Below are 27,139 nucleotides of genomic sequence, written 5' to 3'. Positions count from 1 at the left end.
ATGCATAAAGATTATTATTAATTTTTTCTATTTATATACTAAATCCAAGCCAAAACTAAGAGATAGTAAAACATATACTAATTTAGAACTTTTTCCAACCAAGGGAAATTGTAGGAAGAGGATGAAGACCCAGGTTGAAGAAGGAGCAGTTGGTGAGACCTATTAGCTTATATGTTAGGCAGGTGGTGGTGGTGACGTTAGAGAGCAGCTGGCCAACAGCCAGAGAGACCTATTCTACTTTCCAGTGGGTGGCAGAGGGAATTGAATAAATATAGCAATATCCCTGATTGTTTATGGCATGCACTTGTCATTGGGTATCTAGAAGTTCCCTTTTGATCTAGTGAGAGAATGTGAAAATACTGAATACTGGATAGGTAGTAGCTTGAGTTTAGGATAAAGAGGCTACCAAGGGCAGGCCACGGTGGCTCAGCAGGTAAGAGTGCTTGCCTGCCATGCCCGAGGACCCGGGTTTGATTCCCGGTGCCTGCCCGTGTGAAAAAAAAAAAAAAGAGGCCACCAAATATAGAGACTTAATGACTGAAACCAAATGACTGGGACTGTGGACCCTATTTGTGTGAGCACAGTGTCCCAGAAGACCATTTGGCAGGGCTTTAGGGATAGAAGTAGGGATTGAGTATAAAGCGATGACATGGGATCTTTTCAGGGGTAATAGAACACTTCTATATGTGAAAACCCAATTCTGCCAAATGATGGCTCTCTTGTATCCTAAATAATAGAATGATAGCAATGTACCATTACTTTGACAGATGTTCTTTCAGTACTTCTTCCTTCAGTCATAAATGTCCATCATTAATTTGTTATCAACCTTGATTCACCATGTGATTATAGATTATAGTTCCTCCTTTGAGGGTATTATCACAAGATTTGTGAACCAGTCCATCTTTTCTGCAACAATTCAAGTCATCAGATAGAGAATCTAGATAATTTCGTATAATACTCTCTCCTCCCACTTTTATAGGTCTGATGAAACAGAGTCTCACAAGAAGCTGTCAACTGGTCTTTGAGGATTTTCTACAAAAAATTTAAATTTTGGACCAAATAAAGATATCTTCCTTTGGTTTCACACACAAGTTGGGGCTTTAAAATATAGACAGTATTTTTTTTTCTTTCAAAATATTTTTATTGTCAAACCTTAAGAAACATACAAACATTCTTGACATACACACATTCTATACATGGTGTACAATATTATCACATAGTTGTGTTTTCATCACCATGATCATATTTTGAACATTTGCATCTCTCCAGCAAAAGAAATAAAAAAGAAAAAACCCATACAAACCATACCCCTTACCCCTCCCTCTCAGTTTTCACAATTTAAAAGCTATAACATTAAAGAATCATATTCAGGAAACATGGCTCCTGGAACACAGTTGAAGAGTTACATGTACTTCCCTCTACCCACTCCAGTATACCATAAACTAAAAAGGGGATATTTATATAATACATAAGAATAACCTCCAGGATAACCTCTCGACTCTGTTTGAAATCTCTCAGCCATTGAGACTGTATTTTGTCTCATTTCTCTCTTCCCCCTCTTGGTTGAGAAAATTTCTTAATCACTTGATGTTGAGTCCCAGCTTATCCCAGGATTTCTGTCCGAGGTTTCCAGGGAAGTTTGCACCTCTGAGAGTCATGTCCTACATAGAAGGGAAGGACAATGAGTTTACTTGCCTTTTTGGCTTAGAGGGAGAGAGGCCACATCTGAGCAACAAAAGAGATTCTCTGGGGGTGACTCTTAGGCGTAATTTTAAGTAGGCTTAGCCTATCCTTTTCAGGGGTAAGTTTCATAAAGGTGAACCCCAAGATCAAGGGATTGGCCTACTGATTTGATTATCTCCACTGCTTGCAAGAGTATCAAGAATTCTCCAAACGGGGCAGTTGAATTTTCCCCCTTTCTCCCCATTCCCCCAAGGGGACATTGCAAATACTTCTTTATTCACTGTTCAAATCACACTGGAATTTATTGGGGCATCACACTAATCTAGACAAACCAACAAAATCTCATTCAAGGTTCCGTGTACTTATGTTGTTTAATTAAGCTGACCATACAAGTTAAATTAGGAAATGCACTAGTCAAAATATAACTTTTGTACCAAATAAATATTTCTCTCTCTAGTCTCACACAGAAGTTAAAGTTTTAAAATATGGATAACTGTGTATTTTTAATACCCTGCAATATTGACATTCCTTTCTTCTTCTTCATGCAAAAAGACTTTTAATTTGTACATTTAGTCACTATGAGCACACTCTAGGCATTCCTAGATCATACTGTCTCAATCTTTATCATTTATCTTTCTTTCTAGTTTCATATGTGCCCCCAGCCCTTCTCCCTCTATCATTCTCACATTTAGCTTCATTTAGTGTACTTACATTGTTGTGCTACAATCAGGTAGTATTGTGCTATCCATTTATGAATTTTTACAGTCAGTTCTGTTGCACAATCTGTATCCCTTCAGCATCAATTGCCTAATCTCTACTGAATTTCCATCTTCTGATAACCTGTGTTCTTAACTGAAATACTCCAAGTTCACTTATTAATGTTAGTTCATATTAGTGAGACCATACAGTATTTGTCCCTTTGTTTCTGGCTAATTTCAGTCAGCATCATGTCTTCAAGATCCATCCATGTTGTTACATGCTTCATGACTTTATTCTGTCTTACAGCTGTGCAATATTCCATCATTTGTGTATACCACAGACAGCTTGTTTAGCCACTCATCTGCTGATGGACATTTGGGCTGTTCCCATCTCTTGGCAGTTGTAAATAATGCTGCTATAAACATTGGTGTGCAAATGTCCGTTTGTGTCCTTGCCCTCATTTTCTCTGAATAGATACCTAGCAATGGTATTGCTGGATCATATGACAATTCTATTCTTAGCTTTCTGAGGAACCACCAAACTGTTTTCTACAGTAGTTGTGCCATTTTACATTCCCACCAATAGTGGATAAGTGTGCCTCTTTCTCCACATCCTCTTTGGCACTTATCATTTTCTATTTTTTTTGATAATCATTTTTGTTGAAGTTATTTGGAGATAGGGACCCACTAGTATTTTTCACTTTTTTTTGTTCATGATGCCCAGCAAGAAATACATATACATTGACATTGCCGTCTATGCTCCCAATTCCATACGTACATGTAATTGAAGCAAAATTTGTTTGTAATGTACTCTATTTTTTCTTATATTTCAAATTAAAAAATTGCTGCTTGGGATCTCCTTAATTGATTTTACAAATTGATCAAGTTCTCCAATTTGAAAAAATGCTCTGTGCTAGATTATGAGTTTGCGTGCAGACACCATGACTATTCTTCTATCCCCATCAGCTAGCACAGTGCCTTGCACTTAATAGGAGCTCAGTAGATGTTAATTGAATGAATTGGTGATTGAAGACAGGAGTAAGGAAGTGAAATAGGAGTTATAAAAGGAGTAGATGTTTTTGGCAATGAAGTTCTGGATGTGATAAAGGCAGCAGAGGGAAAGCACACCTGGTACTTAGGATTGGTAAAAGATTTTTTGGTTACAGGTGACAGAAACCAGCTTGAGCTAGCTTAGACAAAGAAGAATATTTTAAAAGGATTTAGGGGTGTCTCACAGAATGAAGGCAGGGTGTGATGGGTCTGGGATGGGATTAAAACTAGGGAGTAGAAAGCCTTCAGGAATTCAGGCTTATTATTGTGTGCTTTCTCATCTCTGTTGGTTATTGTTATTTTTCTTGCTACAGAATGGTTTCCTCTGATAGTCAGTTGACATGAAAGACCATTTATACCCAGAGTTCCTGATTTTATATTGTAGGTTCAGCCTTTAGTATTGCATGTGGCTTATATATGGTAGAATTAATTAATCTTTGATAACACCTTGTATACAAGGTGTTACTAGTCGCAAATCACTCGTTTTAGATTAGCTCTACTCTGATACCCTCCTCTAAAATTCAATGTTTCCAATAGCTTTGTTTTACTTTCTGAATCATATGAATACATATCATGTGTGTATATGTATAATTATTGTTAGCAAAAGTATCAATTAATTCAGTACATGTTCCTCACCGTAGTTTTACCTGAGGATGGTTACACAAATGAATAGAATGGATGTAGAATGGTTTTGCCACTCTGAGGTTATGGTCCTGTTGCAGCTAAATGTACCAAGTCATGCATAGATGAGCTGTCTTGATGATGTCTTCAATTTTTTAATACCCCAATTTTGTCTCTGCTTGTCTTATTTCTCACTTTCTTCTCCATCTGTCTCATCTAGGAAACCTGCTGGATCGGTACTTTCCTCTTAATCCTTCTACATTTTTTTTTGTTTCACTATTTATATTCTGCATCTGGGTCAAGAAACCTTTATTACAGTATCAGTCCTTATATCCTGACCCAGGAGTTTTTACAACTATGAACTGCTATCAAGAGAGTCTTTACTAGGCATGGCCTGGTACCCTGAGCCCCTCTTGGACCTAAGTCAAAAAAAAAAACAAGATAACTGAATCAGAACATATTGTTCCTCTCTTCAAGAAAACTACAATATCTTAAATACAGTATATTGTGTTATAATTCAAGTTTGAGCAAAGTACCATAGGAATGTTTATGCCAGTGACTGTTCCATAATAGGGCCTCCCGAAAAGCTTTTTGAAAGAACTGATAAATGAATGGGGGTTGCATCTGGTAGAGTTAGCGGTAGCTTCATTGAAGAGATAACATTTGAGCTGATTTCAGCAGGATCTATAGGTAGATAGGTAATGCTTTGGGCATTATTTTCCTGTGAGAACAACTTATGTAAAGGAAATATGCATGTGCACAGCCCTCAGCCTCACTTCTTAGCTGTGAGAAGGTGCTGACCTGTGCAGCCGGGTCACATCTGCACCCAATGCATGACGGCGTAACGCCGACCTGCTACTACAGCTCTATGCATGCGCACAAAGGGCCCTGTGCTTTAGACCAGCGCACCAGGGTTATGCCCCCCAGACCAGTGCACCTGCACAGGTACATCCTCCCAGTCCGCTGGGTGCCCATGTTCACAAGTGCCAGCATAACATCCCCAACCTGCACCCATACCTGCCCTGAAACAAATCACCATACTGAGTGCTCCACCCCGTGCCCTGCTCCCTCCTATACAACCATCCTGCAAACACAAGGCCTTAGTCTACTGAAAGAAATCAACTTCCAAAGTAAAACAATCAAGATATTTACATGCCACAAAGACAGCAGAAGATCACTAAGAATATCACAATGAAGACAGATATAGCTCTGCCTAATGACCAAATTAAAACACCGGAGGAGACACAGATGTTGGAACAACTAATCAAAGATGTTCATACAACTTTACTTAATAAAATAAGTGGGATAGCAAATGACATAAAGGAGAGCAAGGAGACAGTAGAAGAGCGCAAAGAGGAATTTGAAAGAATAGATAGAAAAATAGCAAAAATCACAGAGATTAAAGACTCTGTTGACCAAATAAAAAACGTACTAGAGACCAGATTTGAAGAGACAGAAGAAAGAATAAGTGATAAAGAGGACAGGATAATTGACTTTGAAGAGTCAAAACAGCAAATGGCAAAAAAGATGGAAAAAATTGAGTGGTAACTCAGGGAAATGACAGACAAAACAAAGTGCACAAATATAAGAATCACTGATGCCCCAGAGGGAGAATAGAGGAGTAAAGGGGCAGGAAGAGTAGTTCAGGATATGATGGGGGAAAACTTCCCAACCCTCATAAAGGACATAAATATACAAGTCAAAGAAGCCCTAACTCCAAACAGAATACATCCAAATAGGCCTCCCCAAGGCACGTACTAATCAGTCTGTCAAATGTTGCAGAGAAGCAGAAAATCCTGAAAGCAGCAAAAGAAACAATCTACTACATACAAGGGAAATCAAATAAGACCAAGTTCAGATGACTCAACTAGCACCCCGGGGGCAAGAAGGTAGTGGTATTATAAATTCAAGATCCTAAAGAGAAAGACGATCAGCTGATAATTCTGTACCCATCCAAATTGTCCCTCAAAATTGGGGGACAGATTGAAGTTTTCAGAGACAAAGAAGTCCTGAAAGAATTTGTCAATGAAAGATCAGCCCTACAGGAAATACTAAAAGGAGTTCTGCTGGCTGAAAAAAAAAAGACAGGAAAGGGAGGTCTCAAGGAGGGCATGGAATTGAAGAGTACCACTAAGGGTAATTTAAAGAATACAAAAAGAAAGAGGGGAAAGAACATATAGATCTCACATATAAAATGAAAAAATAACGTGGTAGAATCAAGGACCGCCTTTTTGGTAGTAACTTTGAATGTTAACAGACTAAACTTACCAGGTAAAAGATACAGATTGGCAGAATGGATTAAGAAACATAATCCAGCTATATGCTTACAAGAGACTCATCTTAGACACAAGGAAACATAGATTGAAAGTGAAAGGATGGAAAAAGATCTTCCACGCAGAAAGAAAACAGGAGTAGCTATACTAATATCGGACAAAATAGACTTTAAATGTAAAGACATCATAAGAGACAAAGAAGGACATGTTATACTAATTAAAGGGTCAATTCACCAAGAAGATATAACAATCTCAAATGTTTATGTTCCAAATCGAGCTCCAAAGTACATGAGACAGACTTTGGCAAAACTGAAGGGAGTGACAGATGTTTCAACAATAATAGTAAGAGACTTCAATACACCACCCTCCTCTGTAGATAGGGCAACCAGACAGAAGATTAATAAGGAAACAGAGAAGTTATATAACTTGATAAATGAATTATACCTAACAGACATATATAGGTCATTGCATCCCAAAGCACAAGGTTATACATCTTCTCTAGTGCTTATGGAACATTCTTCAGGATAGATCATATGCTGGGGCACAAAACAAGTCTTCATAAATTTAAAAATATTGAAATTATTCAAAGCACTTTCTCTGATCACAATGGGATGAAGCTGGATCTCAATAACCACCAAAGAATGAGAACATTCACAGATATATGGAGATTAAATAACACACTCTAAACAACCAGTGGGTCAAAGAAGAAATTGCTAGAGAAATCGGTGGCTCTCTGGAGATGAATGAAAATGAGAATACAACTTAACAGAACTTATGGGATATGGCAAAGGCTATGCTGAGAGGGAAATTTATTGCCCTAAATGTTCATATTAAAAAACAAGAAAGAGCAAAAATTGAGGACTTAACAGCAAACCTGGAGGAACTTGAGAAAGAACAGCAAACTAACCCCAAAGCAAACAGGAGAAGAGAAATAACAAAGATTAAAGCAGGGATAAATGAATGGGAGAACAAAAGAACAATAGAAAGAATCAATAAAACCAAAAGTTGGTTCTTTGAGAAAAGCAATAAATTGATGGGCCACTAGCAAGAATGAGAAAGAGAAAAAGAGGGAGGATGCAAATAAACAAAATCAGACACGAGAAGGGGTGCATTACCACAGACCCTGAAGAAATAAAAGAAGTCATAAGAGGATATTATGAACAACTATACATCAATAGATTAGACAACTTAGATGAAATGGACAAATTCCTGGAGACACACAAACAAGCTATGCTGACTCAGGAAAAATAGAAGATGTTGACAAACCAATCACAAGTAAAGAGATTCAAAATTCATCAAAAATTTTCCTACAAAGAAAAGCCCAGGGTCAGATGGCCTCACAAGGGAATTTCATCAAACATTCCAGAAAGAACTAACACCAATCTTGCTCAGACTTTTCCAAAAAATTGAGGAAAAAGGAACTCTACCTAACTCATTTTATGAAGCTAATATCATTTTAATACCCAAACCGGGTAAAGATGCTATAAGAAAGGAAAAGTACAGGCCAATCTCCCTAATGAACATAGATGCAAAATTCTCAATAAAATATTAGCAAATCAAGCTCAACAGCACATTAAAAAGATTATACACCATGACCAAGTGGGGTTTATTCCAGGAATGCAAGGATGGTTATGACTCAGCAATAGCACTGCTTGGTATATACCCAGAAGAGCTGTAAACAGCAACACAAACAGACATGAGCACACCGATGTTCATAGCAGCATTATTCACGATTGCCAAAAGATGGAAACAGACCAAATTCCCATCAAGAGATGAGTGGACGAACAAAATGTGGTTTATGCATATGATGGAATATTATGCAGCAGTAAGACAGAATGATATCTTGAAGCACATGACAAGATGGATGAGCCTTTAGGACATAAAGCTGAGTGAAATTAGCCAGACACAAAAGGATAGATACTGTATGATTCCATTTTTATGACCAGCATAAAGGTATAATCAGAGGCTTATAATACAGAATATAGGGGACTTAGAGATACATAGAAGCTAGAGATGGGTGAACCATTAGTTAATGAGGTTGAACTTCAATGTAAGGGAATAGATAGGAACGAAGTTGATTCTCTAGTGGGTCTAGAAATAATATTACCATATTGAAGAGGAACAAGATTGAAAGGGTTGTGTAGATCTACGTGTCCCACTGATTCACACTAGAAATATGAACGAGTTCTTGTAAGAATTACTTCAAAGATATGATTCTTGTATAAAGAGTGTTTAAGTCCAGGGTACAGGGAGAAAACTGATTTTGTATGCTATGAACTATGTTCAAAAGGAAAGCATCAGCACTACCACAGCAACAGCAGAGGTAAGTAATGGGGTGAGGGACAAGAGTTAAGTTTATATTTCCTTTTTGCAAGGGTGTGTTTATTGGTTTTCTGTTTCTTAGGAACAATGAAATTATCTAAAGACTGAGAATGTTGATGGACTGTAGAGGGACTTTGGGCCCTCTGTATGATGTCTGATGAATGCAGGTGGCTGAAGGATGCACTGGTGGAGTAGTAGATTGGTGAATGACGGTGTATACTTATGAACGAAGGTTGTGCTGCTACAAAAAGGAACAATGTCATGAGGCATGTAACAATGTGAATGATCATGTGGGACATTTGATTAGACAAAATAAGCCAGGAACAAAAAAACAACAATGGTATGGTCACCTTTAGAAAATACTTAGAACAGAGGCCTAGATTGTTAGCTTTTAGAGCAGACACATTAAGTCTGGATTTTGAGAGGCTGTTTTATATATAACCTGCTATTTAGAGATAAGAACGAAGCTGAACAGGTTGGGGTTAAAGTAATTCAGACATAGGGATAAGGAAGATAGCGTCTATAATTTAGAACCACACATACTCTTTGAGACCAATGAGAGTAAGGTTTATTTGTTCTGGAACCGAAATTTTTTTAGTGCATAATCTAATTCAACCTATCAGTATAGCTCATTTGAACAGTTGAAACACAGGAAGCAGCGAATAAGAAAGAGGTTCTTTAATCCTGTATAGATTATTGTAATGCCTGGAAACATCCTAGAGTATATTAAGCAGGTTATCAAAAAGTATTGGCAAAGTTCCCTGAGGGAGGGGAGAAAAATATGAAACTATTAACCTTACCATCAGGGAATCCCCTGATACTCTGTCAAACTTTAGGGATACCCAAATCAGTAGGCCAAGCCCTTCATCATGAGGCTTACTCTTGTGAAGCTTATTAGGTAGCAGAGAAGCTTAGATTACCTATAGGCATGCCTAAGAGTTACTTCTGGAGGGCCTCTGTTGTTGCTTAGATGTGGCCTCAGTCTCTTTAAGCCCAACTCTGCACGTGAAATCTTTGCCCTCCCCCTCACGTGGGTCATGACATCCAGGGGTGAAAGTCTCACTGGCGATGTGGGAGATGAGTCCCAGGGATGAATTTAGACCCTGGCACCGTGGGATCAACAATTCCATCCTGGCCAAAAAGGGGAAAAGAAGTGTAATTAATAAAGTATCAGTGGCAGAGAGAGTTCAAATAGGGTCAAGAGGCTACTCTGAAGGTTCCTCTTATGCAAGCTTCAGGTAGACCTCACTACCTATCATAACCTACCAACTCCCAACCAGGACCATTCCAGCCAATTCTGAAGAATACCCAGGGCAATACAAGATTTCACAAGGGTTCCATGCACTAGAGTAACTTTCCAGAAACCTACAACCTCCAGATGGATGCCTGGTCCTGATAAGTCCTGAAACCTAGCCCAGCCTCTCCAGAACATCAGATAGTTCCATCTCCCTACACCATATTAGTGACAGACCCTTCCAATATAAAAAATTTAGAATTGCCACAGCGAAACAACCCTAATGAGAGGTATGGAAAGATCAAAGGTGATGATGGAATTATACATAGAAATGTATATTTCTATGTACAATGTGAAATTGTAACCCATGTCAAAGTCTGAAATACGTTCTACAACTAATTGTGGTGTTTTGCTTTGAAATTTATAGCTTTTTTGTATAGATGTTATTTTTCACTAAAGAAGAAGGAAAAAAAGTCGATTGTGATTATAAAAAAATATTTAAGCCCTCTCGCCTCCTATATTGTGGAGCAGCTAGAAGGAAAAATATGAGAGGATTGTATGGTAGCCCATGACAAACTCTGGGATCTGTCCTGTGACTACTTGTTGAAGAGTGCTTTGAAAGCTATTGCTTTTTTATTTCTTTGCTTTGTATATATGTTATACTATACAATAAAAAAAGTTAAAAAAAAATAAGAAAGACAGCATGAAAGTAACAATTTCCAAGAATCCATTTTATTTTCTGAATTCAAAGTCACCTATCACGCTTGCCATAAATTCTTTGAGGCGTGAAATAGGCTGCCAGTTGTCTATTGCTCTCAAAGTTAATGAATGGTTATCAATTTATCATGGATAATAACCTAGTGGCAAATTGTAAAGAGGCGTTCTATCACTTCCTAGCATTTTTGCCTCAGGGCAGTATCTGCCTTTTCTACAGGATTTGGTTGTTCAGTATCCCTAAAGCTTTAAATAGAGCACATTTCTTACTAGGAAACCCCCTAACATTTGATAATAGCTCGGTGAAATATTTGAAATTTGTTACAAATTACTTTACTTAAGATTAGGTTAGGATGGAATATTATGCAGCTTTAAGACAGGATAAACTTATGAAGCATGTAATAACATGGATGGACCTAGAGAACATTATGCTGAGTGAGTCCAGCCAAAAACTAAAGGACAAATACTGTATGGTCCCACTGATGTGAACGGACATTCGAGAATAAACTTGGAATATGTCATTGGTAACAGAGTCCAGCAGGAGATAGAAACAGGGTAAGATAATGGGTAATTGGAGCTGAAGGGATACAGACTGTGCAACAGGACTAGATACAAAAACTAAAAAATGGACAGCACAATAATACCTAAGTATAAAGTAATCATGTTAAAACACTGAACGAAGCTGCATCTGAGCTATAGGTTTTTTTTTTTGTTTTGTTTGTTTGTTTTTTACTATTATTATTACTTTTATTTCTTTTCTCTATATTAACATTCTATATCTTTTTCTGTTGTGTTGCTAGTTCTTCTAAACCGATGCAAATGTACTAAGAAATGATGATCATGCATCTATGTGATGATGTTAAGAATTACTGATTGCATATGTAGAATGGTATGATTTCTAAATGTTGGGTTAATTTCTTTTTTTCCGTTAATTAATAAAAAAAAAAAAAGATTAGGTTAGAGTTATTTTTTTTACGCAAATGTGTAAATAAAATTTCGTTATATAGAAAGTCCTACTTTACATTGATTTAGTACTGCATCGTAACTTTAGAGACATTTAATTTTTATTTCCAATTCTTATTCCATACAATTCTTATAAGTAAAGTTTGAAAGTTTTGCAGCTCTCTAGCCTTTTGATTAGGTAAATTAACGATTAGAAAAACATGACAATTTCAAGGAACCTTACTTTTAAAGGAGATATTAGTATTTTTTTTCCCCAACAGAGAAAAGAACTCTATAATGTGAGCTCTTTTCAGATCAGGGACTGATTCTATCTTTATTTAAAAAACAACTACAACCCTTATTTATCTTTGCATTACAGGTACTGAGTACAGTATCATAATTTAGTTGATGTCTGTTGAATTGTATTAATGTGAACTATCACCCTCACTTCCTCAGTTATAAATTTGTTGTTTTATAGTTGATTATCTTATAGATGGGAAGACACTGATTTAACTCATATGTGGGTTTTTCCTTAGCAGTATAAACAGAGGTGACCACACACCTAAATGTGCTCATTTTCAAAACAGTCCCAATTGTTTCATGGCTAGAGAGCTGTGCTAAGATTTTTCTTCTAATCCTGTTGCTTTGTGTTAACATTTCTTTGAGTATTTTTATCTAGTTCATTTTGGCTTGTTCAGTAAGAGCAAGCAGATGGCTTCTATATACTAATGGTTAGTTGAATTAATTAGTGATAATCCTTTAATGAAGCAGGAGAGTGAACATTAGTGAGGTTTTTTTTTTGAAGTTTTACTATTTGTTAATAATCTCGGATTAGTTATTATCATTGCTATAGCTTATTTACCTGTGTACATTTTTTTTTTGGCATGGGCAGGCTTTGGGAATCAAACCTGGGTCTCCAGCATGGCAGGTGAGACTTCTGCCACTGAACCATCATTGCACCATCCTACCTGTATACAATTTGAAAGCACCCCGCAAACTTTTCAGTATCTAAGAGTTGGAGAAAATAAAATTCTGTTCTGATTGTTACTTGGATTTTTATTCCTAAAACGTGTGGGAAAGGAGAAAGAGAAAACTCTTTCATTATTAATTTGCCTTACTTGTTAACATGTATTGTTTTGTGCTCTCTTCAAATGTTTATTTTGTCTCCTCAACCATACAATGTTTTTCTTGATGCAACTATATCTTACATTGTATTATAACTGTCACAGAGTTGTGCATATTATTCAATAAATAATAATTGTTTTCTTAGCTCAGTGATTAGTCTTGGGCTAAACTGACAGTGAAAGCAGTTTTACTGCAGAGAACTTTCTTTACAAATTCATATATGTCCTGTAAAAATATTTCCTAGAGAGAATTCCAGCTTCCTTTGGTTATCATTTCATAGCTGAATGATCCTTACTATTCAGGGTGTATTTCTCTGTATATTTATTCAGGATTTTTCTTTTTGCAGTTTGAACAGTTTCCTCACACATCACCTAATTAATCTTAGTCACCTGGTCAGGAGCAGCTATCTTCATCTGGACGTTAACTATTCAACTTTAGTCAAGACCTTTAACTGGAATAGGAACTCATTAGAAGATCTAATTGTACTATCAGGGTTTTTTTTTTTCCTATTCAGTGAGTTGGTGTTCATTTAATAGTTAAAATATGGACTGTTTTGTGAGCACAGTTGAGCTTGACTAGTACTTTTCAGACAAGCTGCTTCATATCGTGTCCATGTTCTTGGGCTGGTAAAACAAGAAATTAAATTTGCCAAGGGTTGCTCTTAAGGATTGAGCATCTGGGTTAGTTTACAAAACCTTGTTTGCCTTTCATGAGCTTACCTGATCTGGGTAGGAGAGGGGAGGAGTGGCCTTTTTGGGTTGGTTTACTTTCACTCTGGCAACTTAGGCTTCTTAGGTACCCTTTGAGCCACTCCATACCTTTTGAATATCTTATTTCCTATAAATTTGGAGTTTATGTTTACTGATAAGCCAGTTGCATTTTGAAATGATATATAGCAAATTAATTTGCTGATTAAAAAAATCAAGAATTTTTCTATTATAAATGAAGTTTAATAAAAAAATTCAGGCTATAAAAAGATATTAGGTAGAAAATAATCATCTATGATTCTGTCACCCATTATACATAGTCTTCTAGAACTTTCTGTAAATACATATGCAAATATACATGTTTCCAAAATTGGGACTCAACTATAATGCTGTTGGGTATTTTTTCCCTCCAATAATGTGTTATTTTATATTCCCTGTAATTAAATACAGACTTCCATCTTTCTTTTTAATGACTATAAAGTATTTGATGTATGTATGTTCCAAAATTTATTTTTCCAAGGTGCTGTTGATGGGTGTTGAAGTTGTTTTTCAGTTTTCCTGGGTTGAACAACCTTTTTACACATCTTGCATAATTTTCCAATTTCTTTTTACTGAATTTAACAACATAAAAAAGAATCTTCTTTTCTCTTCCCATTCCAGTTCCTTTCTCTTCAAATTACTGCTGTTAATGGTTTCTTGTGATTCCATTAAGACCAAACAGATGATATGTATATGAATATATATATTTTAAAAATTACACAAATGAGATCATATTGTATACTTGTCTCCACCTACCTTTTTCTGCTTAATGGTATACTTTGGAGAAATTTTCATATAAGCGTGTACATATCTATCAATTTCTTTTAATAGTTGCATAGTATTTCATTGTCTTCCAGTGAAATACTTTAATTTAATTTTAGGCAATGACACCATGAAGAATGGAATTACTATATTAATGAGTATGTACATTAAATAATTTGATAGATATTGCCAAAGTACTGTTTAAAAAAAGGCTGTACCAATTAACTAAGAACAAGGTATCTTCTGTTCAGGAGAGTAGTAAAGTTTTGCTCAAATAGACATTGTATATATATTTTTTGTTTATTTCCAGTTATCTATTTCTTGTCACTAATGTGTCAATGGCACCTTTTTTTTGTTAGCACTTTTTTTGGGTTTACGTATAGAAGCACTTTATTTTTTTTACAAGATTTCATAATCAGTCATTATAATAAATTTTTAATAGTGTTTTAGCTTCCTTACCCTTGAGTTTTTTATATGTAGTCATAGCATCTGCATATATGAATACCTCTGCCTCCTTTTTTCCAGTCTAGAGTTTCATATAGCATAGAGTTAAGGGCATTGACTTTGGATCAATTACTCTTTGTGTTGTTCCTCTTTTTTCTTTCCTGTTATCGGCACTTTTATTTAGCTTAGTATATGTTAGAATATTAATACATAACAATATGCTGTTTCTTATCATGGCTAGTCTTTTTTTTTTGCATGGGCAGGCACTGGGAATCGAACCCAGGTCTCTGACATGGCAGGAGAGAACTCTGCTTGGTGAGACTCCGTGGCCTGCCCATGGTACTCTTTTATATAACTAAAGTTTATAGCCAGTATTTTATATAACAAAAGGAAAAATGTATAAATTTATAAATTTTCAGAAAAGGAACAACAATCTAGGAAAATAATACATTTAAATAAATTATAGAGGACAGTGACAATGAGAATTCATTACTTTACTCTGACCGAATTAAAAAAAATAAATCATAGTATTTAATAGTATCCTGTGAGTTGATAAGACTGCATTTTAAATATTGTGGACCTTTCAGTAGACTGGATCAAAGATGAAATGTTATCTTGGTGTCATGCATTGTTCTTAGTTCTTAACTACAATTGAGCTCCCTTTCAAAGTCTTCTTTAGAGGATGGTAGTTTGCAAAGATTTTCATCAGGAAATCCAGCTGTAGTGTCTGGGCTAGGTCGCTCAGTCTGTTTGTGATGAAGGCAGTCTGCACCATAGATCACATATATTCTCAGGGATGAATTCAAAAGTATTCAAGTTGCAATAAACCTCAATATACAAACACTTGTCAGTACTACATTTCGGCCTACATATGCTTTTGATTAAATAACACTGTCATCACCCATTTTCATGCCTTGGGAATAACAGCCAACTTCAAACACATTATTGGTGCCAGTGATCCTAGGTTTGGGATCTGAATCTCCAGCATCAAGGCTGATAATATCAGGGTGGGCATTTATAATAAGGGTTGTTCTTCTGTTATGTTCACCAATCACTGTTGGCCTGGCTTCTGCAATCATTCGTACTTTAGGGTGGATCACTGTAAAGTGCTGTAGTTACATCTACTCTGATATCTATACACACAGCTGTTCCAGGAGCAGTCTTCATACTCTTTTGAGTCTTATGGCCCTGGTACGACATGAGTTTTAATCCTACCTGTGTGTTGTTGGGCGAGTTTTACTTTACTCTCTGTGGCCCAATCCCTCCATCTGTGAAATAGAATGTAATGGTACTTACATTATGAGCATTATATATGAATTAATTGAGTTAATATTTGCAAACTGCTTAGAACAGTGTCTGACATAATAAACACCATAAGAATGTTTTATAAATAAAACATAATTTATCTTTTTTTCCCCCCTGCATTATTTAGTTTTGCTGGATTCAGATTTCTTGGTTGGCGTTTTTTTTCTTTCTGCCCTTTAAGTATGTGTTCCCACTGCCTTTTTGCCTCCATATTTCTCAGTGAGAAATTGGCACCCGGTTTTATTGCTGTTCCCCTGTATGTGGCACATTGCTTTTTTCTTGAGGCTTTCAGAGTTCTCTGTTTGTCTTTGGCATTCTACATTTTTATTACTGCATGTTGTGATGTGGGTCTATTTGTGTTGAGCCTGTTTGGAGTTTGTTGAGCATCTTGGATGTGTATATGCTTGCTTCTTGTTAAATTTGGGAAGTATTCAGGCATTATTTCTTTAGATATTCTCCTTGGCCCTTTCTTTCCTTCTTCTCCTTCTGGAACTCCCACAGTGCATATATTGATATGCTTGACAATGTCCATATAGGTCCTCAGGCTCTGTTGACTTTTCTTCACTCTTCTTTCTGCTCTTCAGACTGGATGGTTTCTTTTGTCTTATATTCCAGTTTGATGATTCTTTTTTATACCAGTTCCAATCTGCTATTGAACCTCTCTAGGGAATTTTAAATTAGTTACTATGATGTTCTGCTTTGTTTGCTTCCTTTTCATGATTTCCTTCTCTCTATTGATATATTCTCATTGTGTTCATCTATTGTTTTCTTGATTTCCTTTATTCTTTGTCCATGTTTTCTTTTAGCTCTTTGAGCATTATAGGACCTTTTTTTTTTTTTAATTACAGAAGTATATTTACAGAAAAATCATGCAGAAAATATAGAGTTCCCATACCGACGTTACTAACACCTTGCATTAGTATGATACATTTGTTACAATTGAAAGAATATTATTATAATTTTACTATTAGCTGTGGTACATGGTTTACCTTAGGGTTCCCTGTTTGTGTTGTACAGTTCTAGATTTTTTTTTTTTTTTTTTTTTTTTTTAAAGAGAGAGGGAGGAAGGGAAGGAAAGACAGAGAAGGAAGGAAGGATGGAAGGAAGAAAGGGAAACATTTTTAAACATTTTCTTGTTTTATTATATTTTGTTTGTTTGTTTGTTTTTTACATGGGCTGGGGCCGGGAATCGAACCGGGGTCCTCCGGCACGGCAGGCAAGCACTCTTGCCCGCTGAGCCACCGCGGCCCGCCCCTAGATTTTTTTTAAAAAAAGTAGTGGCACATATACAACCTAAAGTTTCCCCTTTTAATCACATTCAGAAGTTTTTGTCTGGAATGTCCCATGTCTGATCCTTCTTATTGATGATTTTTAATGTTTTAATTTTCTCCTTTTCCTGGGCCTTCATTTCCTGTTTATATGTTTTGTAATCTTTTATTGAAACCTGCACATTATAGGGTTATTTATATGAGTAGATTTCCTAATATTGACCTACCTTGCATTACTGGGATAAACACTTTGTGCTTATTATAGCTTATCCTTTATTTAGTGCACTTCTGAGTTCTCTTTGGTATTACTTAAAGTTATGCATTAATATTCATAAATTATATTTGACAGTAGTTTTAGTATGCTCTTTGTCAGGTTTTGGTGTCAGTGCGATGCTGTAAATATTTGACAGGCTTCCTTCTTTCTCTATGCCCTAGGAGAGTTTAAAATGTATAATCTATTCTTTTAAAAGTTAAAAGAATGTTAAATTAGGAAGGACACTTAGAGATTTAGTCCAGCTCTTTTAACTTTATAACTGAGGTAATACTGGTTTGTTCACAGTTACTTTGAGACAGCTATTTAGGAATAAGGGATAAGGGATTGGGGATATTAGCAACATTTACTGAGCGTTTATTGAGGCATTTTAAATAAAGACGGTATCATACTTTTGACGTACTCATTAGATTTGAATCTGCTTATTCTAACAACTAAAGTTAGATTTAACTAAAGTTAATGATTTTTAAGTGGTTGAATGTTTTCTCTGAAGATCATATCTCAGTCTCCTTTTTTCTTTTTAATTTTTTTCATATGGCTTAAAAATATGGAATGCTTCGCGGGTTTCCGTGTCATCCTTGCGTAAGGGCCATGCTAATCTTCTCTGTAATGTTCCGATTTTACTATGTGTGCAGCCGAAGCCAGCACCTCAGTCTCCTTTTAATTCTACCACCTAGTCAGTCAGCTAACAAATATTTATTGAAAATCTATACTATGTGTTTTGTCACTTTCTTAGGTTCTGGAAATGTGGCCGGGATCAAAACAGGCATGAGTTATGTTCTCCTCATGGAACCTGGCATCGTTTCCAGAACCCAACAGGTGCCTGGTAAACGTTTGAAGTGTGGATGCTAGTGATTCATCACACCGTTTGAAGATTCTTTGTCCTCTGTAAAGAGCCAGTTTTCAAATGTGGTAATGTGCATTTATTTCCACTAGGTGGTGGTAGAGTCATGTACACTGAACAGTATACGCAGTAATTGTCGCTAATTGTTTGCTTACTAATATAGTTCTCTTTATAGTAAAATTTAAATCTGTTTATATCAATTCACTAGAATGTAATGATTAATTAATGAGAACTTTTAACACATATTCCAGAATGAATACAAGAAGTAAAATTTCTGATTTGTGAGTTTGTTTTCTTTTGTTTATTTATTGAGATCCAGCTATATGCTAGGTCTTGAGCTGGAGATTGAGTTGAATTTGATTCCTTCTTTGTCCTTGAGATGCTGTAATTTAATGAGAGAGACAGACGAGAAACGAGATCCATTATATGCAGTGAAATTCATACCTTATGTGTACCATTAGAGGTGTTTCGAAAAATGCATACACCTATGTAATTCAAATCCCTGTCAAGTTATAGATCATTACCATTGGTGGGGATATTGGGTGGGGGTGGGTATTTTAAAGAGCCGTGTGCACGCTGAGTAAGCAGGGAAAGCCAGGTGAGAGGATAGTGGAGATAATAAAATTAAGCATTCTCTGAGAGTATCTTGGTTTCTTGGCTTACAGTTTATGAGTTCAAATTAAATCACTATGAGTCCTAGATACACTTTGGTTCTGTCCAGTAGGCTTTACATGAACTGGTTTTGGTGGTTTTCTGTCACTTGTAGTCAAAACAGTAGAGCCCATCCTAGAATACCTATTCTTTACTTTCTAAACTGAAGAACTTGATTCTATGCTCCCAATAGAATAGCTTAAAACAAACAAAAGTAAAAAATACCTCCCATACCTAACAACTACAGCTTTTAAATCATAAGATTAAAATGTTTCAAAGCTGGAAAACCAACTGAGTCAAAGCACCTAACTTCTGGAGCACTTACTGTTGCCAGATACTGTGTTCTTTGTGTCCATCTTCTCTTCTATGGTAACACTAAATAGTAGGTGATTATTGTTCCCTTCATTGAGAACATCAGTGAGGAAACTGATGTTTAAAGAGATTGTATAACTTGCTCAGGGTTATAGCTAGAAGTGTCAGATTTTGAATGCAGGCTTTTCTGTTTCCAAAGCAAGTTTTTCTCCACTATACCATGCTGTCACAGAAGAAGGAATTTTAAATTGCAGAGCAATGATGCCACAAAATAAAAGGGGGGATTTTAACTTATTTTATCATTCTAGATGGTTTGAGTCTGGGTATTTCTTGCTGAAACAACATTGTGGCAGTGTTGCTAGCCCGTCCCCCATCCTATCCCTGGCTCTGTGCAGAGCCAGCTGGTGCATTCATTGTGAGTCTCTACTTTTGATTCTCCAGGGAGTGGATTAATCTTTATTCACAGTCTGGGGTAAATCTCTGTACAGATCTGTCTTTAGCATCTTGTGGAACAGGTTTGTAATGCAAAATTCAGACCTTTCACCAGACCTACTGAATCAGAAACTGTGGGTGGGGACCAGCAATCTATCTTTTAACAAGCCCTGCTCTGATCAGTTGACTGATAAATGCTGATACAGGATCACAGATTCATAACCAGAAGTCAGGTTAGACTATATTCCCATTTTATACGTAATAAAAGTATGAAGGTTCAGAATGGCAACTTGCTTTGGTAGATATGGGAATTGATAGATGCATGTTTAGAAACAAGGCCAGTCCTAGCTATTAAACCCATGTTCAGTTGAATTTTATGTGGATTTTACATCAATTAAAAAAAAGAAATGATCAAACAAAACTATGTTAATTTCCTAGACCTGCCTTGATATTTGGTGTCTTAAATGAACAGAAATTTATTCTTTCACAGTTCTGGAGGCTAGAAGTTTGAAATTAAAGTGTTGGCAGAGCCATGCTCCCTCTAAAGTCTTTTGGGAAGAATCTTCCATCCCTCTTCCAGTTTCTGGTGGCTTGAACTGTTTGTTAGCTTGTTCCCACCTTCATCTTCATATCTGTTCCTCTTCTTCTCCCTGTATCTTTTTTTTTTAAATTTCTGTTGCTTTTTTAAAAAACTATTTTTATTTATAAATCTTAACATACAAATATTCCATACATGGTGTACAATCATAAATAGTTGTGTATTCATCACCATGATCATTTCCAACACTCCAGAAAAATAAATAAAAAGATAAAACAGAAAACTTATACATACCATATATACCATACCCTTTACCCCTCCCTCTCATTAACCACTAGTATTTCCATCTACCCAATTTATTTTAACCATTATTTGTTTTTTTTAAATCCATATTTTTTACTCATCTACTATACCCTAGATATAAAGAACATTGGACACAAGACTTTCACAACCATAGTCACATTGTAAAAGCTATGTCATTATACACTCATCTTCAAGAATCAAGGCTACTGGAACATAGCTCAACGGTTTCAGGTACTTCCTTCCAGCCACTCCAATACACCATAAACTAAAAAGGAACACCTATATAATATATAAGAATAATCTCCAGGATAACCTCTTGACTTTGAAATCTCTCAGCCACTGAAACTTTATTTTGTCTTATTTCTCTCTTCCTCCTTTTTGGTCAAGAAGGCTTTCTCAATCCCTTGATGCCGGGTCCCAGTTCACTCCGGGATTTCTGTCCCATGTTGCCAGGAAGATTTCCACCCCTGGGGGCCATGACCCACATACTGAGGAAGGGCAGTGAATTCACTTGCCAAGTTGCCTCAGAGAGACAGGCCACATCTGAGCAACAAAGAAGGTTCTCTAGGGGTGACTCTTAGGCCTAATTTTAAGTAGGCTTAGCCTATCCTTTGCAGGAACAAATTTCATAGGATGAACCCCAAGATCAAGGGCTCGACCTATTGATTTGGTTGTCTCCACTGCTTGCAAGAATATCAGAAATTCTCCAAATTGAGAAGCTGAATATTTTCTCCCCAGGGCCCTAAGGGGACTTTGCAAATACTTCTTTATTCACTACCCAAATTACTCTGGGATGTATTGGGGCATCATGCTAATCTGGACAAACCAACAAAGTCTCACACACATTCAAGAGTCCATGTACTTAAAGTGTTCAACTAAACTAACCATATAAGTTATATTAGGAAATATAAAATAAATATAAATTTTGCATGAAATAAACATCTATCCCTTTGGTCTCACACAGAAGTTGAAGTTTTAAAAAATGGACGATATCATCCGTAAATCAGAATATACCTTAGTCCTATCCAGATCAGCTTCATTCATATCTCTACTCAAAGTCAGTTCCCTTTTTTAACTTTTTAACTAGTTCCTATATGGGGTACTGCTGACTTTCACAGCTTCAGAGCTCTCTGAGTCTCAGGTGTCACATAATACCCAAAATTTCTGGGAATGACTAGATTATAAACAAACAGCTCAGTATGTCAGACTTTAGAAATAACAGTTAAAACTTGTGAATATGTGTGACTGCTGTAAGAGCTTACAATCTAGGACCTTTTATAATAGGCCCCAACCTGATGACCCATACTCTCGACTTCAGTTCACTGAATTTTTGTATTATACTTAGTCCGTGTGAGTAAGACATGATAATTGTCTTTTTGTTTCTGACATTTCATTCGACAAACAGTCCTTAAGGTTCATTCACCTAGTTGCGTGCTTCACAACTTCATTCCTTCTTGCAGCCTCTCAGTAATCCGTTGTATGTGTACACCATAGTTCCCCCTTCCCTTCCTCAGTCGTTGTACCCTTAGGCCACCTTCATTCATTGTGGATTGTGAACATTGCGGCCATAGACACCAGTGTACAAATTGTCCTTTCGTGTCCCCACACTCACGGTTCCTCCAGGAATATACCGAGCACTGGAGTTTCTGAATCATATAGTAACGCCACCCCTAGCCTCCTGTGGAACTACCACACTGCCTTCAAGGGGATGCATCTCTGAGTTTTCCTACTGCTAGTGAATTTTTTCCAACACTTATTTCTCTCTGTTCATTTTTAAACAGTTTTATTCACACATCATACAATCCAACCTAAGTGTATAGGCATTCTTCTGCCACCATAATCTATCTAAAGACCTTTCCTTTTCTTCCACAAAGAATCCATACCCCAGTCCCATGTCCCCCACCTGTTGACATTTAGTTTTGATCTAATGCCTTTGTTACATTCAGTGAAAGTATATTACAATGTTACTGTTGATTATAGACTCTAGCTCACATTGATTGTACTTATTCCCATATACTATTTTCAACTCCGTGCAATACTGACATTCACTTGTTCTTGCTCTCGTACAAGCATTTTTAAGTTTGTATATTTAATCACTACTATTGTACACTCTAAGCATTCCTAAATTATACCGTCTCAGTTTTGATCTCTGCCTTTCCTTCTGGTTTCATACGTGCCTCCATCTCTTCTCCCTCTTTCGTACTTGCATTCAGTTTCATTTAGTGTACTTTACATTATTGTGCTACAATCAGGTAGTATTGTGCTATCCATTTCTGAATTTTTATACTCAGTCCTGTTGCACAATCTGTATTCCTTCAGCTCCCAGTTGCCCAATCTCTACCCTGTTTCTCTCTCATGTGTTCTTAACTTCAATTCTCCAAGTTCATTCATTAATGTTAGTTCATATTAATGAGACCATACAGTATTTGTCCTTTTGTTTCTGGCTAATTTCACTCAGTATAATATCTTCAAGTTCTTTCCACGTTGTTACATGCTTTATCACTTTATTCTCTTACAGCTGCATGATTTTCCATCATAGGAATATACCACAGCTTGTTCAGCCAGTAATCCATTGATGGACATTTGGGCTGTTTTCATCTCTTGGCAATTGTAAATAATGCTTTTATAAACATTGGTATGCAAATATCCATTTGCATCCTTGCCCTCATGTCCTCTGAATAGAAACCTAGCAATGGGATTGCTGGATTATATGGCAGTTTTATACTTAGTTTCTTGAGGAACCCCCAAACTGCCTTCCAGAGAGGATGTATGATTTTACATTCCCAGTAATAGTGGATAAGTGTGCCTCTTTCTTCATATCCTCTCTGCACTTGTTGTTTTCTGTTTTATTGATAATGGCTGTTCTGGTGGGTGTGAGATAATATCTTATTGTGGTTTTGGTTTGCATTTCCCTAATAGCCAGGGAAGTTGAGCATCTTTTCAATGCCTTTTAGCCACTTGTATTTCCTCTTTGAAGAAGTGTCTGTTCATATCTTTTGCCCATTTTTTAAATTGAGTTCTTTGTCTTCTTGTTGTTGAGTTGAAGAATCTCTTTATATATTTTGGATACCAGACCCTTATCTGATATATGGTTTCCAAATATTGTCTCCCATTGCATAGGCTGCCTTTTTACTTTCTTGATAAAGTTCTGTGATGCAAAAAAGTGTTTAATTTTGAGGGGATCCCATTTATCTATTTCTTTCTCCAATGCTCATACTTTGGGTGTAAGATCTAGGAAACTGCCTCCTATTACAAGTTTTATAAGATATTTCCCTATATTTTCTTGTAAAAGTTTTATCGTCTTAGATCTAATGTTTAGGTCTTTGATCCATCTTGAGTTAATTTTTGTATAAGGTGTGAGATATGAATCTTCTTTCATTCTTTTGCATATATGTCCAGTTCTCCAGGTGCTATTTATTGAAGAGGCTGCTCTGTCCCATTTGAGTTGGCTTGACTGCCTTATCAATGATCAGTTGTTCATAGATGAGAGGGTCTATATCTGAACACTCTGTTCGATTCTATTGGTCAGAATATCTATCTTTATGCAAGTACCATGCTGTTTTGACCACTGTAGCTTTGTAATATGCTTTAAAGTTTGGTAGTTTGAGACTTCCCACTTTGTTTTTATTTCTCAAGATATTTTTAGATATTCAGGGCACCCTGGCTTCCAGATAAATTTGGTTATTGGTTCTTCTATTTCTGCAAAGTAAGTTTTGGGGATTTTAATTGGTACTGCATTGAGTCTGTAAATCAACTTGGGTAAAATTGACATCTTAACTATGTTTAGTCTTCCAGTCCATGAACGTGGTATGCCCTTCCATTTATTTAGGTCTTCCGTGGTTTCTTTTAGCAATTTCTTGTAGTTTTCTGTGTATAGGTCTTTTGTATCCTTAATTAAATTTATTCCTAAATATTTTATTCTTTTGTTTATTATTGTAAATGGAATGTTTTTCTTGATTTTTCTCCTCAGATTGCTCATTACTAGTATATAGAAGCACTACTGATTTTTTGGGTTTGATCTTGTATCCTGCCACTTTGCTGTACTCATTTATTAGCTCCAGAGCTTTGCTTTAGTTTTTTTTTTTGGGATTTTCGACATATAGTATCATATTATCTGCAGGCAATGAGAATTTTACTTCTTCCTTTCCAATTTGGATGCCTTGTATTTCTTTTTCTTGTCTACTCTGACTAGAACTTCGAATAAAGTGTGGAATAACAGTGGTGACATTGGACATCCTTATCTTGTTCCTAATCTTAGGGGAAACGTTTTCAGTCTTTCCCCATTTAGGATGATGTTAGCTGTGGGTTTTTCATATATTCCCTTTATCATGTTGGGGAATTTCCCTTCTATTCCTATCCTTTGAAATATTTTCAATAAGAAAGGATGTTGAATTTTGCCAAATACATTTTCTTCATCAATCGAGATGATCGTGTGATTTTTCTGCTTTGATTTGTTGATATGGTGTTATTACCTTAACTGATTTTCTTATGTTGAACCATCCTTGCATACCTGGGATGAATCCTACCTGGTCATGGTGTATAATTCTTTTAATGTGCTGCTGGATTCAATTTGCAAGGATTTTGTTGAGGATTTTTGCATCTATATTCATTAGAGAGTTTGGTTTGTAACTTTCTTTTCTGGTAGTATCTTTGTCTGGCTTTGGTATGAGGGTGGTGGTGGCTTCATAGAACGAATTAGGTAACTTTCTGTCCTCTTCAGTTTTTTTGAAGAGTTTGAACAGGATTGGTACTAATTCTATCTTGAATGCTTGGTAGAATTTACATGTGAAGCCATCTGGTCCTGGACTTTTCTCTTTTGGGAGCTTCTTGATGACTGATTCTATCTCTTTACTTGTGATTGGGTTGTTGAGGTCATTTGTTTCTTCTTGAGTCAGTGTTGGTTGTTCATGCCTTTCTAGGAAGTTGTCCATTTCATCTACATTGTCTGGTTTATTAGCATATAGTTGCTTAGAGTATCCTCTCATAAGCTCCTTTATTTCTACAGGGTCAGTGGTTATGTCTCCTCCATTTCTGATTTTATTTATTTGCATCCTCTCTCTTTTTCTTTTTCTCAACCTTTCTAAGGGTCCATCAATATTATTGATTTTCTCAAAGAATCAACTTCTGGTTTTGTTGATTTTCTTGATTGCTTTTATGTTCTCAATTTCATTCATTTCTGCTCTACCCTATTTTTATCTCCTGATTGCTCTACTCTATTTTTTATCTCCTGATAACCTCTGTTCTTAGCTGAAATTCTCCAAGTTCATTCATTAATGTTAGTTCATGTCAGTGAGACCATACAGTATTTGTCATAACTAATGACATATCTAATTTTTTTCTCTTTTTACTTTTACTGATAGTCTTCATTTCTACACTCTTCTCCACACCTATGTCCCTTGCCTTTTCCTGTCTGCTGATAGCACTCCTTTTAGTATTTATTGCAGACCCAGTCTCTCTGTCACAAATTCTCTCAGTGATTATTTGTCTGAAAATGTTTTAATTTCCCCCTCATTTGTGGAAGGATAATTTTGCTGGATATGGAATTCTTGGCTGGCAGTTCTTCTCTTTTAAAATCTTAAATATATCATACCACTGCCTTCTTGCCTCCATGGTTTCTGCTGAGAAATCCACGTATATTCTAATTGAGCTTCCCTTGTATGTGATGGATTGCTTTTTTCCTGCTGCTTTCAAAATTTTCTTTCTTTTTGACATGACATTCTGATTAATACGTGTCTTTGAATATGTCTGTTTGGATCTATTCTCTTTGGGATACGCTGCACTTCTTGGATCTGTAACTTTATGTTTTTCATAAGAGATGGGAAATTTTCAGTGATAATTTCCTCCATTAGTCTTTCTCTTCCTTTTCCCTTGTCTTTTCCTTCTGGGATACCCAAAACATGTATATTCATGCACTTCATGTTGTCATTCAATTCCCTGAGACCCTTCTCATATTTTTCCATTCTTTTCCCTATATTTTCTTCTGTGTGTTGGATTTCAGATTTCCAGTCCTCTAGTTCACTAATCCTTTCTTGTGCATCTTCAAATCTGTCACTGTAGCTTTCCATTGTTCTTTTCATCTCTTCTGCTGTGCCTTTCATTCCTGTAAGTTCTTTGATTTGTTTTTTTTAAAACTTTGTAGTTCTTCTTTTTGTTTGGCCAATGTCTTCATTATATCCTCACTCAACTTGTTGATTTGGTACTGATGTCTTTTCAAACATCCTGAATTAGTTGTTTCAACTCCTGTATCTCATTTGAAGTGTTGGTTTGTTCCTTTGTTGGGCCATATCTTTGATTTTCCTAGTATGACTTTTGCTGGCATCTAAGTATTTGATTTCCTTAATTAATTTATTCTGAAGGTTGTTTCACTCCTCTACCTAGAATTTTCTTGCTGGACAGCTTTGTTCTCTAACTGTTCTTTGATATTCAATTCAACTTATTTTAGACCTCTAGCACAGGCCCACAAATGCTTAGAGAGGAAGCCAGTGGAAGCAGGATCTGGAAGCAATGGAAGGAGGAACGAGGACCAACAGATGCCAGCAATGTACCTTCCCATGTGACACATGTGGGCCTTTCTTCGGATTCAAAGTATCTTTTTCGGGAT

At 36.2% G+C, this 27,139-nt stretch overlaps 1 protein-coding gene, 1 non-coding gene and 1 pseudogene across 3 annotated transcripts in view; 1 reads left to right on the top strand and 2 right to left on the bottom strand.

Moving 5' to 3' along the window:
* Positions 1-27,139, top strand: part of SMYD3 (SET and MYND domain containing 3) — an 876,127-nt gene that overhangs the window by 63,138 nt on the left and 785,850 nt on the right. The gene's annotated exons all lie outside the window — the stretch shown is intronic.
* LOC143689468 (dynactin subunit 6 pseudogene) lies at positions 15,249-15,814 on the bottom strand (annotated as a pseudogene).
* LOC143642965 (U6 spliceosomal RNA) lies at positions 18,000-18,106 on the bottom strand. The gene has a single exon (XR_013156023.1). It is a non-coding gene; the product is annotated as a U6 spliceosomal RNA (small nuclear RNA).

Source organism: Tamandua tetradactyla, chromosome 7 (genome assembly GCF_023851605.1).
Source record: "Tamandua tetradactyla isolate mTamTet1 chromosome 7, mTamTet1.pri, whole genome shotgun sequence".
In the NCBI taxonomy this organism is placed as follows: Eukaryota; Metazoa; Chordata; class Mammalia; order Pilosa; family Myrmecophagidae; genus Tamandua; species Tamandua tetradactyla.
The sequence above is the reverse complement of the archived record's forward strand: the minus strand, read 5'-3'. Positions and strand labels throughout refer to the sequence as shown.